At 43.0% G+C, this 13,015-nt stretch overlaps 1 pseudogene; it reads right to left on the bottom strand.

The window, feature by feature from the left end:
- Positions 1-10,830: 10,830 nt before the first annotated feature.
- LOC147708553 (uncharacterized) lies at positions 10,831-12,466 on the bottom strand (annotated as a pseudogene).
- Positions 12,467-13,015: the final 549 nt, after the last annotated feature.

Genomic DNA, 13,015 nt, shown 5'->3' with positions numbered 1-13,015 from the left:
ACAGACTCCTATCCCATCTTCAAATTCAAAGGAATGTGATGTAAAATTTTGGGTCCTATCTTCAAGGAAATGCCGCGGCGTTGCAGCAAATTTTGCAGCACCACGCTTTGTCATTTTAAAATCTTTTGCTTGTTGTTCATTTTTGTAGCTCAGATTTATAGATACGTGTATATCTGGGGCAGCATCAAAAAGCAATGGGTGTTGAGGTGGAATGCCCACAAAAACACCCATTGCACTCCCCTTTCACGCAGAAAAATGCATGAAAGGGTACCATATTTACAAAATCCGCGCTAAGCCATGCAAAGTGGCTTAATGGCAATTTGTAAATATCGTGCAGGGCATTGCACTACCGGAACGTCATAAAAAGTGATGTTCCAGTGGGGCAATCCCCTTGTAAATACGCCCCGTAGAGTGAATTCCTCATAACCAACTTTGTTGGAATTTGGCGAGACTGTGCTATCTTAAAACTGGTTGGTTTCCTAAAGGAAAGATAGGCTCAAGGATTTTAAGCTTGAAGAGTGTGCCAACATGAGGAGTTTGTTTTATGGTATGGGAGTACCTTTAGTTGCGCTGGAGTAATTCCAGTAATTTTGTGTTACTCTTTGACACGGAATTTCCGGTAACAATGTGATTATGCCTGCTTGAATAGTTACGAGTAATTTGGAGGAAAAAAGTCTATTGCAAGAGCACATTTAGTCCGCGCAAGCAGCCGCTTTCACTGTTGTTTATATTCTCTTGCATTTAGCACTATGAGGCCGATTCAGAGAACTAATCTGAGATAAACCCTAAACGTACTAATTTTGGTAGTCACAGAAAGCATTTAGTAGTAGTAAAGTTAGTACTCCTAACTTTACTACTACTAAACTGAGATCAAATCCTAAACTTACTACTTTTGGGATTCACTGAAGGCATTAAGTTGTAGTAACGTTAATAGTAGTAAAGTTAGGAGTCTTAACTTTACTACTACTAAATGTCTTCTGTGAACACCAAAAGTAGCACGTTTAGGATTTATCTCAGATTAGTTCTGTAAATCGGCCCCTGTGTTCTTAGTACAAAATGCAATCTGGTGTATATTACTAGCACTGAATGTTGTGAGCTAGCTGGGGTAAAATCCTACCCCAAGTGCACATTTAGGGGCTTATTACAATGTCAGTTGGAGTTTCCTCTGACCGACTCCATAGCAGAAATGGGACCAACCAACCTCCGTCCGGCGGTCTCAACCACCTAATTATGATGCGAATACACATGGTGTGGTCGCATTTCCACATTTCTCTACGAAAGCTTGTGTTATGGCCATAAACCAGCCGTAATACAAACTCCCATGGAGAAATGGGAGATTATGTTAATCCCTGCACCATGTGGCAGACACCTCAGGCTGCCACAGGATGCAGGATCGGCCCTCATATGGAGTCCAAAAACATAAGGGGGCCCTGCTAGGGCCCCCCAGTCTCACTTTTCAATAAAAAGCCTTCTGGAAACCGTGCATTGTAATGCAGATGGCGTAAAATGCCATCCTTATGGATTATGCACCGGTTCCGACTGAGCCCATCAAAATCCAGCCAGAATGACTGTTCGGTTTCAATTCTGACCAGCTGTATTGCAATCAGCCAGTCGGAATTGAAACCAACGTTGTCGGCTGAAAAGCCTCCGACCAACATCATATGTCATATGTGTGTGGCTGCTCACACTGCCACTCGTTCTGTTGCATTTATCTCTATTTCTTACTGCAAAATTCATTGTCTAGTCCATTTTGGACACAAGGGGGCATATTTGTGTTAAGAGAATAGCGATAAATGCAAAATTGCTCTCCTCAAATAATTCTGTGTAATCTTTTGAAATTTTTAGGTAAATATGTGTGATTACACAACATGGAAACTGCGTGAGTTACTCCTGCACCTATTTTATATGGCACATTTCTGAACTGCTATTTTTGTAGCAGTTGTGGATTAAGAAACCCTAAAGAATAAAAGTACTTTCAAAATTGGCCCCAGAGTCCCTGTTTGAATGAATTTCCCAGGAGGATGGAAGAGGTCACAGTCTCAACACGTTCTAGGTATACCCAGGTCACTATTGATGCCATATAGCAACACAACAAGATGATGGATGGAGTGCCGGAACTTTTCAGAAATTAAATCAGAGTCACAGATCTTGGTTTAATTCATCATTCCTTTGCTCACCATGCCACCCCAGTTTGGACACAGCCATATGCAAATCAGTCTTGACCCTGCTTCCTATGGGAACAGTCCTGCCCGAACTGCCAATCCTGGTCCTTCCTGTACTGGAAACAAGCCTCCTAGGACTGGTTTCGGGATATCACCCCTCATCAGCCACACTAGCTTGCATCTAGTGGCACAGTGAGCAAGGGACCCTTATCTGGGCATACCCTGGCCACTTAGGGTGACCATAGCAACACAGCAAGAAGATGAATGGAATGCTGAATCTTTGCAAACACTCACCCCCAGACACAGATATGGGTTTAATCCATCGTGTTTTTGCTCACCATGCTACCCCCGTTTGGACCCAGGCATATCCAAATCAATTTTGACCCTGTTCCACATGGGAATAGTCCAGCCCAAACAGCCAAGTCAGGTATTCCCAGGTGGGGAAATAATCATTCTAGGACTGGTTTCGAGGTGTCACCCCTCATCAGCCAGGCTAGCTTGAATCCAGTGGCACAGTGAGCAAGGGACCAATTTCTGGGCATACCATGGCCACTTACGGCAAACATAGCGACACAAGATGATGAATGGAGTGCTGAAACTTTCAAACACTCACCCCAGTCACAGATCTGGGTTTAATCCATCATTCTTTTGCTCATCACGCCACCCCAACTTCGACCCAGCCATATGCAAATAATTCATGACCCTGCTCCCCATTCAAACAGTCCAAACCGACTGCCAAGCCAGGTAGGCCCTGGACTGGACACAAGCATCCCAGGACTGGTATCGAGGTATTACCCGTCATCAGGCAGGCCAGCTTGAATCCAGTGGCACAATGAGCAAGGGACCCATATCTGAGCATACCATGGCCACTTAGGGCAAACATAGCGACACAAGATGATGGATGGAGTGATGAAACTTTCAAACACTCACCCCAGTCACAGATCTGGGTTTAATCCATCATTCTTTTGCTCATCATGCCACCCCAACTTGGACCCAGCCATATGCAAATAATTCATTACCCTGCTCCCATTCAAACAGTCTAGGTCGACTGCCAAGCCAGGTAGGCCCTGGAATGGACACAAGCATCCCAGGACTGGCATCGAGGTATTACCCCTCATCAGGCAGGCTAGCTTTAATTCAGTGGCACAATGAGCAAGGGGCCCATATCTGAGCATACCCTGGCCACTTAGGGCAAACATTGCAACACAACAAGCTCATAAACGGAGTGCTGGAACTTTTAAAACACTCATCCCTAGTCACAGATCTAGGTTTAATCCATTATTCTTTTACTCACCATGCCACCCCAGTTTGGACCCAGCCATATGCAAATCAGTCTTGACCCTTCTTCCCAACGGAACAGTCCAGCTCGAACTGCCAAGCCAGGTCCTCCCTGGACCAGAAACAAGTAGCCTAGGACCGGTTTTGGAGTGTCACGCCTCATCAACTGGGACCAAACTGGGGTGGCATAGTGAGCAAAAGAACAATGAATTAAACTCAGATCTGTGACTGCGGGTGAGTGGTTGAAAACTTTCAGCACTCCGTCCATCATTTTGCTGTGTTTGCTAAATGCACCCTAAGTGGCCAAATGAATACCCAGACGTGGGTCCCTTGCTTGCTGCGCCACTGGATTCAAGCTAGCTGGCTGATGAGGGGTGAAACCCTGAAACTGGTCCCAGGATGCTTGTTTCTGGTCCAGGGAGGACCTGGTCTGGCATTTGGGGCTGGACTGTTCTCATGAGGCACAGGGTCAAGACTTATTTGCATATGGCTGGATCCAAACTGGGGGGACATAGTGAGCAAAAGAACAATGGATTAAAACCAGATCTGTTACTGGGGGTGATTGGTTGAAAAGTTTCAGCACTCTGTCCATCATCTTGTGTTTGCACTATTGGTGCTATGCCAGCCTATCAAGAACAAAGAGCAAGATAACCTACATGTAATGGCATGTTCATATATTATGCAGTGCAGTGTTAATATATTACGAGGCCACTCCAGGTTCTCAAACAGGCTTCTGTCTTTAATCTTGGATTTACACGCTGGAGAGGATTAATTGAGTGTGTGCAGGTCAAAGGGCTTTGCCTTTCTCTGCAAGGGTAGGTAAAGTGGTTTGTAGGACGTTCGTTTTTCCTTTATGGTGCTTTGTTTGAGGGGGTAGCGTGGCATATTGTTAGATTTTCCACGTTTTCCAATGACAGTGTTCTGTCATGGTTTTTTGCTGCTGGCAATGGAAGGGGTGTTGAGCTCGCTGTCCTCCAGCTAATGTTGGTCAGCTCAGCAGAGAGTCCAGGAAAGACAGATAATATATCAATTAAATGGATATTGAGTGGAGATCACAAGCATTGCCCTTGCAACTTGACAATTCTGCACTGCTAGCCAGGAATATTTGAAGGAGCCTTTGCAATGATCAATTAGTGTAATGTTACTTTTATACTGGCTGATTAATGTAAAAACTGAACTTACAGTAACTGAAAGTTATGCACCAATCTGCCAAAGAATTTGTGAGAGCACTATTGGCCAGTCACCTGTGTAAAATCGATCACTCAAATATTTGTCATCCACACCTTTGAAGCTAAATGTCTGTTTTGTCTTCTCCCCCAGTCTTAGTTGTATACAGAATGAGTGAGGGGCTGGTCCAGATCCTTCCTATCTGGTTTAATGGAATCAAATTCTGGAAAGTTACCTATCAGATTTCCAGGCTAAAACTTAATTTCTGCGGAAAAGTGAAGAACATTTATAAGATCTATTTTTTAAAAATGTGTTTCCACCAGCACCTTGCCCTAGGATGAGGATTTTGAATCTCCTAGTGTCTATTTTGAGTTGGTGGTTGCCAGGGTGGTCACTGGCACTTACTTTTGAGGACCTGTACCTATTTTTCCATTAGACATTTTCTGAGGGCCAACAGAGGGGAAAACAAAGTAAACGAAAAGATGGAGAAAAAAAAATACAGAAAATCCATAGGAAACAGCAGAAACTTTTAAGAGTGAGATAAAGTGGCAGGGAATGACTGGCAGTGGAATAAAGAGGTCTGAGGTGGATTCGGGACTGTGCAACCTTGCTGTTCGTGCACTGACATTTCATAGCGCCAGCCTCATCTGAGCAGTGCTTTGAGCACTGGCACCTATTATTTTACAAATAAAGCACTGCATCTGCCTAACTGTCTGGCACCCACTCACTGACAAATCAACTGAGAAGTCACCTAGAACATCAGATGGCATTGCCTCAAGCACAGAACATTGATTTTTCTTTACTGATAGTTCCCGACCAGAGTATTCGAACTTGTGAAGTACTTGTTGGTGAAGTCTTGTGTTTGATTCCACTGGTAAAAACAGTTAAGACCTTATTTAGAGTTCTATGGACAGGTTACTCCATCACAAAAAGGACGGGTATCCTATACGCCCTATTACTAGTGCAACATATCCATTGGCACTTAAAATACAGTGGACGGTATATATGTCACATTTGTGACGGAGTAATGGGCACACCAAACTTTAAATCAAGCCCTAAGGGCTATAGTAGCTTTGCTCATATGAACAAACCTACATGACAAATAAAATACTGTATTCAATTTTTAGGCAACCAATCTTGGTCTATTGAGCAATGGAAAAGGTTCACAAACATCCTGGTCTATTTTCCCTCATTATTCTCCTGGATTGGCCCGTCCCGCAGACGTTTGAGATAAGTATGAAACTTAGACATAGCTCCGTAAGTGTGACACAAGTATACATTTAGGGAATGTTTAATTTGCCTCTTTAAAGTCTCGATGCCAATTGTTTGTGCCGTTTCTGCCAATAGGATTTCATACAACACTGCAGGTGCACATTCACACGTCCTACCCTAACAGGAAGTGTATATTGTGCAGTTTACACTTTATGGGACTGTTTCTCAATCCATGGGATCTTGAGAGCCCATCTTAAGTGTAATGGAAGATAGCAGCACACACTCAGGCAGTGCGCCCCCCTGCTACATTTTTACTGGCCAGGCACTCACATTTTGTTTGCTTATTTGCAGAGGGAAATTGCGATTCTCATATTAACATGACTAGAGAATCTGGATTTCATTAAAGACACGGAGGCTGACATTATGCATTATTCCTTTAATGCAGTCCAAGCAGCCGCTTACATCACAATATTAAAAGGTTCCAGAATAGAACATTAGCAACACATGAAAGGCATGAGCCATCAACAATATGCCTCTTTTAAATGTGGAGGAAAATAAGTTAATGAAACTTGAAACATCAAAACGATCTTCTGATGAGCAGGATGAAGGAGAAGGAAGAACGAAGGTAAAACCAAAGGCCAGACGACACACAGTTAAGGAGCATTACCTGAAAAGAGAAAGAAGTAAATATCTCTTGAATGTAAAAAATAGTGTCAAGTTTATCAAGCTAAAAGGACGAGAGATGAAACAAGTACTGTTAATAAAAAGTACAGTGATAAACTGTAACAAAAACTGTAACAAAAACAGCATTAAATCATTGTAAGATCACCAATGGTGAGATGGGAGGGATAATGTCAGCCTCCGTGTCTTTAATGAAATCCAGATTCTCTAGTCATGTTAATATGAGAATTGCAAATTCATTACAAGAACGGAGGCTACATTATGCATGTTGGGAGCTTTGAAAAACAACATCAGACATATGTTCGATAGTCTTGAAATATTGACATGCAAAGGTGCTTTCATTTGACCAGTAAGCAGCTTTGAGAAAGTCATCCAACTTACCTCCAGACCAGAAAGATTTACTGGCCATAGTACCCCTCTAAGGGAGTGAGCTTGAAATTTCGCTTAGTCAATACCTGCTAAACTCATAACAGTCTTACCCCATCTAGCAATAGAGGTTGAAGTTATGCCTTTGTGGGGTTTAACAAAGGATATAAGTAATTGGTTAACATCCTGAGGGCAAAGAGAAAACATTATGCGATCATACTCTCTCATGCACTCCACAACGCAAAGTTTTAGACATAAATCAAAACGTGGGTAAGAGATTGAATCAGACATTGTCTTTGATCGTCTATAAATCTCAAATTTTATTCCGAACATGTCAAAAGATCTATTCGTAATCTGCAGGGCTTTGACATCAGAGACCCTTCTGCTTGAGATTAGGCATTGTAGAGTAGCCAGCTTAATAGAAAGGTTTTTTAATTTTTTTTTTATTGAGGAGAGTATTAACAGGCCAGTTATTGAAAAGATCAAGGATTAGTTTGACATCCCAAAGACTCTCATATTTAGGTTTAGGAGGTCTTCTTAAGCAAATGTTTTTCATCACTCTAAAAACAATGACATTTTTACCTACCGTTTTACCATAGACAAGGACATGACGAGCAGAAATAGCCTATCTATAGCAGTTGATAGTTCTATAGCTGAGGCCTTTATCAAATTGTTTAACAATGAAGTTAACTATGTCAACAATAGGTGCTTCCAAGGAAACCAGGTTACTTTCCAGGCACCAATGTACCCAGATTCTCCATATTTTGTTATATCTGTAGTGAGTGCCTTGGGCCCATGACTCTCCGAGGAGAGTTGCAGCCGTCACCGGATGTCCTGAGATTCCATTGGATCTCCTGACACTCTCCAGGCAAGAAGGGTTAGACTCCTGTTCTGAATTAGGGGGTGAACTCCTCCGTCTACGTCTGCAAGAAGGTTCTCTAGGGTGGGAATAAAGAAGGGAGGGTTTGCAGCTAGTTCTAGAGTGGTGGGGAACCATGCTTGGGATGGCCAAAAGGAAGTTTTTAGGACAAGGAAGCACTGATCCTGTCTCACTATCTGAAGAACTCTCTGACTCATGGCAAAGGGAGGGAATGCGTACACCTTGGCTCCTTTCCAAGATTGTAGTAAGGCGTTGATTGCTAGAGCACCCGGGTCGTGCATCCAGCTGAAGTTGTTCCCCAGTTGAAAGGTTAGTCTGCTCGCAAATAAGTCTATCTCTAGAGGGCCCCAGATCTTGTTTAGTGTACTGAACACAGACACATTCAGTTTCCAATTGCTGATCTAACAGGAATCTTTAGTTCCAGTCTGCAGAGATGTTCGATTTCCCCGGAAGGTTTTCCACTTTGAGAGCGATCTTATGTTCCAGACAGAACATACAAAGTTTCTTTGCTAGATTTGAGAGGTCCACAGATTTGGTGCGCTCATGAGGGCGTAAAGACCAGCTGTTAGTCCTAAATAATTTATGTGGTGAGATGATTACTCTTGTGACCAAATTTCACCAGTGTTCTGATTGAGAAGGCAAGCTCCCTAGCCCTGAGGGCTTGCATCTGATTCTAAAACAAACTCTGGTTTTGAACCGAAGATTGCTTTCCGTTCCAAGAGTCTAGGTTCTTGAGCCACCAGGCTAGTTACGATTTGGCTTCTTCATCCAGACAGATTTGATCTCCGTACCAGCCAAGGGGCAGAGGAGAGTCCGAAGGGGAGTGCTTGAAATTGGTAAAGGTGATTTTTCCAGACAAATTGAAGAAAGGGTTGGTGGGATTCGGCCATAGGAATGGTGAATTAAGCATCCTTTAGGTTTAGTTTGACTAGCCAGTCTTCCTCTAGAGAAAAATCCCTAAAGAGATGGATGCCCTCCTTCTTGAAGTATCTATACACCAAATATTTGTTTAGTTCTCTTAAGTTTATGACAGGTCTCCAACCTTTGTCTTTCTTTTTTACAAGAAAGAGTGTGCTTATAAATCTTAAAGTTTCTAATGGGACCTCTATTATGTCTCCTTTCTGAAGCATAGAGGAGATCTACTCCTCTATTTTTTGTTGTTGCTGTGGAGAGAGATGCATGTCTCTTGGGAAATCATTTTGTAAAGGTAGGTGAGTAAAATCTATCATAAACTCATTGACAGTGTTTAAGAACCAAGGATCTTGAGTGATCAATCTCTAATTGTGAAGGAAGTATTTAAGTCTGCCACCCACTTTTGGGGGGGAAGAAGGAGAAGGGAGAGGGGAGAGAGTTCTCACTTGCAGGGTTGTTTGAGATGAAGGTTCCACAGGATCTAAATCCTCTGATGCGTTGGCCTCTTCCGAAACCAGAGGATCTTGGAAATGGCCTTTGAGTGAAGCGGCCGAAAGAGTGGACCCGCCTTCTGGCCCGCCATAAAATGTTAGGATTGAAAACTCTGCGCATATTTTGCTGTGCCTGGTCCAGGGCGGTGAAAGTGGAGACGTATTTCCCCAAGGGTTTAATGAGGCCTTTTGGGTTTTGCAAGAGTTCTTTATCTGCTATGTCAGTTAGTTTGGGATTTATTTTAGTCAAAGCGACTTTGTCTTTCTACATTAATGCTAGCGCTGGCATTACCCAGTAGAATTAATGTTCTCTGGCTCCATCCCATGATGAGATTGGTGTTGAGAGGGGTGCCATTGATGTGGCTATCTTCTGCGGAATCTAGGATTCTGGCCAAAGGTCCAAGTACATCGAGAAGACGGCCTTGGCACCCTTTTGGGGATTTTTCCATCTCTTTTCTTGGATCACGTCCAAGTTTGAATAGGATTTTAATGAGTTCAGGGTCCAAATTGGAGGTATACCAATTGTTATCCTCAGCAGAAGGTCTAGAGCATTCAGCTCTAAGGATGTTACAAGTGTCCCTTTCTAAGAGGTTTCTTATCCAATTTCTAATTCATTTTGAGACTTCTCGGGTGTTTCAGATTTAATGGGGAAACATTTCTTTCCCTAACGGGTCAAGGATAATGTCCTTAGAGGATGATGGGAGTTCTTCTTATGGATTGTAAAATTCTTGATCATCTTCATTAAGATCAAGGACATACTCATCAGGTGTGTCTGAGGATTCTATATCATTAAATTCTTTATCTCCCATATTGTAAAGAGCATTATATTTTGTGCCGCTAGGGACATCCAGATGTTTTGTGCCGCTAGGGACACCCAGATGTGTTGCGCCACTAGGGACACTGAAGTACCGAAAAATAAATTACACCCAAATAGAGCTATGCTTAAAAATAACCCTAATACCAATTACCAATAATCAGTCAGTTGGCAGTGTAGAAGGTCCAATAGTTTATTAATGCAAACAAACTCTGCCAGAGGAGCTTCTCGTGACCTAACCCCACGAGGTCCGCCGAGAAGACTGCTGGCACATTATCAACAGATCACATATATACTGTTACATTTCGAAACCGTTACCTAAGAAGGAAAAATATAAGTTGGTACAGGTTGGTGCAGGGAAAAGACCATATATGGAACACAAAGCTTCCTTAGTTTAGCTCAGCTCGTTATAGCAAGGTCGAGAGGGTGACTCCCTTCTGCTAGCTCCGAGAGAGTCCGCACAGCGCCTCCTGAAATGCGCTTATCCAGCCTACCCCCACCTACAACCTTGACAGGCCTAACGTGCAGAAGCAGCAGTTTGCTACAGTTGTACTATTTCTCAGGAGAACGTCTTTAGCTAAGTGTAATGGTAGGTTTTCACTAATGCTGTAAGCAGACTAGGCCACAAAATGGCACCGGTCGGGTCAAGCTGTATTGCCTATGATTAGATGCAAAAAATGTGTAATATGACGTATACTAATCGCTAAGTTATTACTATACGTGCTTATTAGTGTGTGAATCCCTATATTGGCCTAATAGGTGCATCACACTAGTTACTAATAGTGACTACATGTTTTGCTAGGCCTAAATCGAATTCTGGTTCCTCAAACCCTCCTTTTAGCGTGATGTAGCTAACTAAAGGAAGTACTAATCCTGAAAAACTTCCTCATCAATGACCATTAACTCAGAAATCTCCTGTTGGAGCATCTGAGTTTTAGAAGGAACAGGAGAAGGGGCGAACATGGCTGTCACTTTGGTAGCACAGTAGGAGCAACAAGCCGGACCACATTGCATACAAAGGCAGCAGGTAAAGAGGATACCGGCTGCTCCAGCTACTATCATCAATAGTTTCCAACCCCAAGTCGATAGAAGCCCCCAGAACCAGTTAGAGAGTGACCAGGACCCATTCTCAATGTGCATTTCTGCCACGATGCGGTGCAATTTCTGAATAGCTAAATGAACCGTGGGGGCGGAGTCTGGAATATACACACAGCAGGAGCTGCCGATCACTCCGCATGCTCCTCCTCGATCAGCCAGGATAACGTCAAGAACCATCCGGTTCTGCAGTGAAACAAGACTTGTATCCTGAAGCTCTACAGTGATATTGGTCATAATCTCGGTGGTGATATTAATGACATTCTCTACTATTCTGGACAATCGTCTTATTTCTCTGCTATTGAATATTGGCCCCCAGAAAGTGACCAATCCTTTACTAAAATCTATAAACTGTTGCAAGGAGGTGTCAGTTTGGTCAACCTCAGTCATTCCGAGCTGTCTTCGCTGTCTAGTGGAAACCACTTTTGAGCTATGAAGTCGGTGGGTTTTATGATAGTCTGTTGGTGCTATGTATACAGGGGGGTACAAGAAAGACAGGTAGCACTGCCCCGCCCATCCCCGCGGTAACCAAGCATAAGCATTTTCCCCACAAACAAAGTATAAATTTGGTGGTGTCAACAGTGGAGGGCTGCTGAAGATTTTCATTCTATAAGTATAATTGCAAAAACTATTTCCAACTTGAATGTGTCCAATTCCCTGCACACAAAAATCGGAGGAGGTATTCAAAATAGGGACGGGCATAATGCGCTCACTAGTGACATTCCTGGTGACAAACTGCTGAAAATACTGAGAATGATTAAAACTGGCAAAATCATAAAGTTCATCTTTCAACCAAGTACTGTTTTCATTAACAGTATACAAATTCATACAAGCATCTGGGTCCAATGATCCCTCACCCCATTTCCTGCTGGATCGAATCCCTGGTGTGTTTCAATGTAAGCTAGAATTATATTATAGTCTTTTTCTGAATACTGTTTGGGGTTTTCCACATAATGGTTATACATAGCAGAGAACATTTGAAACCATGCTTCACAGCTACCTAAGTAGGATAAGGGCAGAGAGAGAAATAAGTCGTGTTTATGCATAACTGATGGCAAAAGCCCAAAACCCAACAATCGGTCATATTAGTGGTACTATGGGTTTGGTGGAGCATTTCTACAAATACATTCTTTGCATAAGTCTGGCGGTGTCTTCCTTTATTTGGTGCTAAGGTTAACATCAAGTGCTCAGGCGGGGCAATGGTAGAGGGCATCATAGCTTGCATAGGATACTTATACTCTAAATATATGAATATACCCATAAAGATGGCTAATATAACTGTTATCACTAACACAAAGGCTACTTTTACACGCATGGTACAAGCAGAAAACATTGGCTCATAAAATGGCAAATATCGTGGTGCAATAGGACGCTCTTCTTCAGGTACAATACGACCAAAAGGGTACATTCCTAACTAAAAGTCCAAAACTAAACTCGGGCACAGCAGTCCGTCCTGCCAGAGGGTTCTTCTCCCTGTGTCCGTCAGAGTCTTACAGGCAGACTCCTATTGTTCATCTCAAGAAAACAAAACGCTGTTATCAAGGGAATCCGATGTACAACCTGGCCGTTTAACTGTGTCAGTCTTTCTTTCTGAACAGAGCACAACAACAAAGTTCCAGCTCTCAACGGGTTCAGTCTAGTGTCTCGCTCAGTACCTCAGAACCAGAATCTAGCAAACCCCTTCTATTCAAGTCTTTCCTTATCTCCTAGCCGTGGCGTCTGAGGCACTGTGATGTTTTCTTGGCCCTAGGTTGTATCGCACATGACCCGGAACTTCCTGATCAGAAAATAGCAAAGAAGGTACTTCTCCTTCATCGGGGCTGCTGCTTACCGGAATATCAATGACAGGATTTAGGGTAATTGCGGATTCAACTGAGACCGGTTCGCCCGATCCCGTCACTCCTTCTTCTTGCCTTTTCTCTGTTTGGCAGGCGTCGGAAAAAGGGACAAATGCAGT

Source organism: Lissotriton vulgaris, chromosome 6 (genome assembly GCF_964263255.1).
Source record: "Lissotriton vulgaris chromosome 6, aLisVul1.2, whole genome shotgun sequence".
Lineage (NCBI taxonomy): Eukaryota > Metazoa > Chordata > Amphibia > Caudata > Salamandridae > Lissotriton > Lissotriton vulgaris.
The sequence above is the reverse complement of the archived record's forward strand: the minus strand, read 5'-3'. Positions and strand labels throughout refer to the sequence as shown.